Genomic DNA, 7,241 nt, shown 5'->3' with positions numbered 1-7,241 from the left:
AGGACCGGATGCTGATGAGGACCAGATGCTGGCATGAGGACCGGATGCTGGCATGGGGACCAGATGCTGGCATGAGGACCAGATGCTGGCATGAGGACCGGATGCTGGCATGGGGACCAGATGTTGGCCTGAGGACCAGATGCTGGCATGAGGACCGGATGCTGGCATGGGGACCAGATGTTGGCCTGAGGACCAGATGCTGGCATGAGGACCGGATGCTGGCATGGGGACCGGATGCTGGCATTGGGACCAGATGCTGGCATGAGGACCAGATGCTGGCATGAGGACCAGATGCTGGCATGGGGACCGGATGCTGATGAGGACCAGATGCTGGCATGAGGACCGGATGCTGGCATGAGGACCAGATGCTGGCATGAGGACCGGATGCTGGCATGAGGACCGGATGCTGGCATGAGGACCGGATGCTGGCATGAGGACCGGATGCTGATGAGGACCAGATGCTGGCATGAGGACCGGATGCTGGCATGAGGACCGGATGCTGGCATGAGGACCGGATGCTGATGAGGACCCGATGCTGATGAGGACCAGATGCTGGCATGAGGACCAGATGCTGGCATGAGGACCGGATGCTGGCATGAGGACCAGATGTTGGCATGAGGACCGGATGCTGGCATGAGGACCAGATGCTGGCATGAGGACCGGATGCTGGCATGGGGACCAGATGCTGGCATGAGGACCGGATGCTGGCATGAGGACCAGATGCTGGCATGAGGACCGGATGCTGGCATGGGCACCAGATGCTGGCATGAGGACCGGATGCTGATGAGGACCAGATGCTGGCATGAGGACCGGATGCTGGCATGGGGACCAGATGCTGGCATGAGGACCAGATGCTGGCATGAGGACCGGATGCTGGCATGGGGACCAGATGTTGGCCTGAGGACCAGATGCTGGCATGAGGACCGGATGCTGGCATGGGGACCAGATGTTGGCCTGAGGACCAGATGCTGGCATGAGGACCGGATGCTGGCATGGGGACCGGATGCTGGCATTGGGACCAGATGCTGGCATGAGGACCAGATGCTGGCATGAGGACCAGATGCTGGCATGGGGACCGGATGCTGATGAGGACCAGATGCTGGCATGAGGACCGGATGCTGGCATGAGGACCAGATGCTGGCATGAGGACCGGATGCTGGCATGAGGACCGGATGCTGGCATGAGGACCGGATGCTGGCATGAGGACCGGATGTTGGCATGAGGACCGGATGCTGGCATGAGGACCGGATGTTGGCATGAGGACCGGATGCTGGCATGAGGACCGGATGTTGGCATGAGGACCGGATGCTGGCATGAGGACCGGATGCTGGCATGAGGACCGGATGCTGGCATGAGGACCAGATGCTGGCATGAGGACCAGATGCTGGCATGAGGACCAGATGCTGGCATGGGGACCGGATGCTGATGAGGACCAGATGCTGGCATGAGGACCGGATGCTGGCATGAGGACCGGATGCTGGCATGAGGACCGGATGCTGGCATGAGGACCGGATGTTGGCATGAGGACCGGATGCTGGCATGAGGACCGGATGCTGGCACGAGGACCGGATGCTGGCACGAGGACCGGATGTTGGCATGAGGACCGGATGCTGGCATGAGGACCGGATGCTGGCATGAGGACCAGATGCTGGCATGGTGACCGGATACTGATGAGGACCAGATGCTGGCATGAGGACCGGATGCTGGCATGAGGACCAGATGCTGGCATGAGGACCGGATGCTGGCATGAGGACCGGATGCTGGCATGAGGACCGGATGTTGGCATGAGGACCGGATGCTGGCATGAGGACCGGATGTTGGCATGAGGACCGGATGCTGGCATGAGGACCAGATGCTGGCATGAGGACCAGATGCTGGCATGACGACCAGATGCTGGCATGGGGACCGGATGCTGGCATGAGGACCAGATGCTGGCATGAGGACCAGATGCTGGCATGGGGACCGGATGCTGATGAGGACCAGATGCTGGCATGAGGACCGGATGCTGGCATGAGGACCGGATGCTGGCATGGGGACCGGATGCTGGCATGGGGACCAGATGTTGGCATGAGGACCAGATGCTGGCATGAGGACCGGATGCTGGCATGAGGACCGGATGCTGGCATGAGGACCGGATGCTGGCATGGGGACCGGATGCTGGCATGAGGACCGGATGTTGGCATGAGGACAGGATGCTGGCATGAGGACCGGATGCTGGCATGAGGACCGGATGCTGGCATGAGGACCGGATGTTGGCATGAGGACCGGATGCTGGCATGAGGACCGGATGCTGGCATGAGGACCGGATGCTGGCATGAGGACCGGATGCTGGCATGAGGACCGGATGCTGGCATGAGGACCAGATGCTGGCATGGGGACCGGATGCTGATGAGGACCAGATGCTGGCATGAGGACCGGATGCTGGCATGAGGACCAGATGCTGGCATGAGGACCAGATGCTGGCATGAGGACCAGATGCTGGCAGGGGGACCGGATGCTGATGAGGACCAGATGCTGGCATGAGGACCGGATGCTGGCATGAGGACCAGATGCTGGCATGAGGACCAGATGCTGGCATGGGGACCGGATGCTGATGAGGACCAGATGCTGGCATGAGGACCGGATGCTGGCATGAGGACCAGATGCTGGCATGAGGACCGGATGCTGGCATGAGGACCAGATGCTGTCATGGGCACCAGATGCTGGCATTAGGACAAGATGCTGGCATGAGGACCAGATGCTGGCATGAGGACCAGATGCTGCCATGAGGACCAGATGCTGGCATGAGGACCGGATGTTGGCATGAGGACCAGATGCTGGCATGAGGACCGGATGCTGGCATGAGGACCGGATGCTGGCATGAGGACCGGATGCTGGCATGAGGACCAGATGCTGGCATGGGGACCAGATGCTGGCATGAGGACCAGATGCTGGCATGAGGACCAGATGCTGGCATGAGGACCAGATGCTGGCATGAGGACCGGATGCTGGCATGAGGACCAGATGCTGGCATGAGGACCGGATGCTGGCATGACGACCAGATGCTGGCTTGAGGACCAGATGCTGGCATGGGCACCGGATGCTGGCATGAGGACCAGATGTTGGCATGAGGACCAGATGCTGGCATGAGGACCAGATGCTGGCATGAGGATCTGATGCTGGCATGAGGACCGGATGTTGGCATGAGGACCGGATGCTGGCATGAGGACCAGATGCTGGCATGAGGACCAGATGCTGGCATGAGGACCGGATGCTGGCATGAGGACCAGATGCTGGCATGAGGACCGGATGTTGGCATGAGGACCAGATGCTGGCATGGGGACCGGATGCTGATGAGGACCAGATGCTGGCATGAGGACCGGATGCTGGCATGAGGACCAGATGCTGGCATGAGGACCAGATGCTGATGAGGACCAGATGCTGGCATGAGGACCTGATGCTGGCATGAGGACCGGATGCTGGCATGAGGACCGGATGCTGGCATGGGGACCGGATGTTGGCATGAGGACCGGATGCTGATGAGGACCGGATGTTGGCATGAGGACCGGATGCTGGCATGAGGACCGGATGCTGGCATGAGGACCAGATGCTGGCATGAGGACCGGATGCTGGCATGAGGACCAGATGCTGGCATGAGGACCGGATGCTGGCATGAGGACCAGATGCTGGCATGAGGACCGGATGCTGGCATGAGGACCGGATGCTGGCATGGGGACCGGATGCTGGCATGAGGACCGGATGTTGGCATGAGGACCAGATGCTGGCATGAGGACAGGATGCTGGCATGAGGACCAGATGCTGGCATGAGGACCGGATTCTGGCATGAGGACCAGATGCTGGCATGAGGACCGGATGCTGGCATGAGGACCAGATGCTGGCATGGGCACCGGATGCTGGCATGGGCACCGGATGCTGGCATGGGCACCGGATGCTGGCATGAGGACCGGATGCTGGCATGAGGACCAGATGCTGGCATGAGGACCGGATGCTGGCATGAGGACCAGATGCTGGCATGGGCACCGGATGCTGGCATGGGCACCGGATGCTGGCATGGGCACCGGATGCTGGCATGAGGACCGGATGCTGGCATGAGGACCAGATGCTGGCATGAGGACCGGATGCTGGCATGAGGACCAGATGCTGGCATGGGGACCTGATGCTTGCATGAGGACCAGATGCTGGCATGAGGACCGGATGTTGGCATGAGGACCGGATGCTGGCATGAGGACCAGATGCTGGCATGAGGACCGGATGCTGGCATGAGGACCAGATGCTGGCATGAGGACCAGATGCTGGCATGAGGACCAGATGCTGGCATTAGGACCGGATGTTGGCATGAGGACCGGATGCTGGCATTAGGACCGGATGTTGGCATGAGGACCGGATGCTGGCATGGGGACCGGATGCTGGCATGAGGACCGGATGCTGGCATGAGGACCGGATGCTGGCATGAGGACCAGATGCTGGCATGAGGACCGGATTCTGGCATGAGGACCAGATGCTGGCATGAGGACCGGATGCTGGCATGAGGACCAGATGCTGGCATGGGCACCGGATGCTGGCATGGGCACCGGATGCTGGCATGAGGACCGGATGCTGGCATGAGGACCAGATGCTGGCATGAGGACCGGATGCTGGCATGAGGACCGGATGCTGGCATGAGGACCAGATGCTGGCATGAGGACCAGATGCTGGCATGAGGACCGGATGCTGGCATGGGGACCAGATGCTTGCATGAGGACCGGATGCTGGCATGAGGACCGGATGTTGGCATGAGGACCGGATGTTGGCATGAGGACCGCCGGATGTTGGCATGAGGACCGGATGCTGGCATGAGGACCAGATGCTGATGAGGACCAGATGCTGGCATGAGGACCGGATGCTGGCATGAGGACCGGATGCTGGCATGAGGACCCGATACTGGCATGAGGACCAGATGCTGGCATGAGGACCGGATGTTGGCATGAGGACCGGATGCTGGCATGAGGACCGGATGCTGATGAGGACCGGATGCTGATGAGGACCAGATGCTGGCATGAGGACCAGATGCTGGCATGAGGACCGGATGCTGGCATGAGGACCGGATGCTGGCATGAGGACCAGATGTTGGCATGAGGACCAGATGCTGGCATGAGGACCGGATGCTGGCATGAGGACCAGATGTTGGCATGAGGACCAGATGCTGGCATGAGGACCGGATGCTGGCATGGGGACCAGATGCTGGCATGAGGACCGGATGCTGGCATGAGGACCATATGCTGGCATGAGGACCGGATGCTGACATGAGGACCGGATGTTGGCATGAGGACCGGATGCTGGCATGAGGACCGGATGCTGGCATGAGGACTGATGCTGGCATGAGGACCAGATGCTGGCATGGGCACCGGATGCTGGCATGAGGACCGGATGCTGGCATGAGGACCAGATGCTGGCATGAGCACCGGATGCTGGCATGAGGACCAGATGCTGGCATGGGGACCAGATGCTGGCATGAGGACAAGATGCTGGCATGAGGACCAGATGCTGGTATGAGGACCGGATGCTGGCACGAGGACCGGATGCTGGCTTGAGGACCAGATGCTGGCATGAGGACCAGATGCTGGCATTAGGACTGGATGTTGGCATGAGGACCGGATGCTGGCATGGGGACCGGATGTTGGCATGAGGACCGGATGCTGGCATGAGGACCAGATGCTGGCATTAGGACCGGATGTTGGCATGAGGACCGGATGCTGGCATTAGGACCGGATGTTGGCATGAGGACCGGATGCTGGCATTAGGACCGGATGTTGGCATGAGGACCGGATGCTGGCATTAGGACCGGATGTTGGCATGAGGACCGGATGCTGGCATGGGGACCGGATGCTGGCATGAGGACCGGATGTTGGCATGAGGACCAGATGCTGGCATGAGGACCAGATGCTGGCATGAGGACCAGATGCTGGCATGAGGACCAGATGCTGGCATTAGGACCGGATGTTGGCATGAGGACCGGATGCTGGCATTAGGACCGGATGTTGGCATGAGGACCGGATGCTGGCATGGGGACCGGATGCTGGCATGAGGACCGGATGTTGGCATGAGGACCAGATGCTGGCATGAGGACCGGATGCTGGCATGAGGACCAGATGCTGGCATGAGGACCGGATTCTGGCATGAGGACCAGATGCTGGCATGAGGACCGGATGCTGGCATGAGGACCAGATGCTGGCATGGGCACCAGATGCTGGCATGGGCACCGGATGCTGGCATGAGGACCGGATGCTGGCATGAGGACCAGATGCTGGCATGAGGACCGGATGCTGGCATGAGGACCGGATGCTGGCATGAGGACCAGATGCTGGCATGAGGACCGGATGCTGGCATGGGGACCAGATGCTTGCATGAGGACCGGATGCTGGCATGAGGACCGGATGTTGGCATGAGGACCGGATGTTGGCATGAGGACCGGATGCTGGCATGAGGACCGGATGTTGGCATGAGGACCGGATGCTGGCATGAGGACCAGATGCTGATGAGGACCAGATGCTGGCATGAGGACCGGATGCTGGCATGAGGACCGGATGCTGGCATGAGGACCCGATACTGGCATGAGGACCAGATGCTGGCATGAGGACCGGATGTTGGCATGAGGACCGGATGCTGGCATGAGGACCGGATGCTGATGAGGACCGGATGCTGATGAGGACCAGATGCTGGCATTAGGACTGGATGTTGGCATGAGGACCGGATGCTGGCATGGGGACCGGATGTTGGCATGAGGACCGGATGCTGGCATGAGGACCAGATGCTGGCATTAGGACCGGATGTTGGCATGAGGACCGGATGCTGGCATTAGGACCGGATGTTGGCATGAGGACCGGATGCTGGCATTAGGACCGGATGTTGGCATGAGGACCGGATGCTGGCATTAGGACCGGATGTTGGCATGAGGACCGGATGCTGGCATGGGGACCGGATGCTGGCATGAGGACCGGATGTTGGCATGAGGACCAGATGCTGGCATGAGGACCAGATGCTGGCATGAGGACCAGATGCTGGCATGAGGACCAGATGCTGGCATTAGGACCGGATGTTGGCATGAGGACCGGATGCTGGCATTAGGACCGGATGTTGGCATGAGGACCGGATGCTGGCATGGGGACCGGATGCTGGCATGAGGACCGGATGTTGGCATGAGGACCAGATGCTGGCATGAGGACCGGATGCTGGCATGAGGACCAGATGCTGGCATGAGGACC

This window comes from Telmatherina bonti (genome assembly GCF_933228915.1).
Source record: "Telmatherina bonti genome assembly, chromosome: 16".
Taxonomy (NCBI): Eukaryota; Metazoa; Chordata; class Actinopteri; order Atheriniformes; family Telmatherinidae; genus Telmatherina; species Telmatherina bonti.
This window is presented reverse-complemented; position numbering follows the sequence as displayed.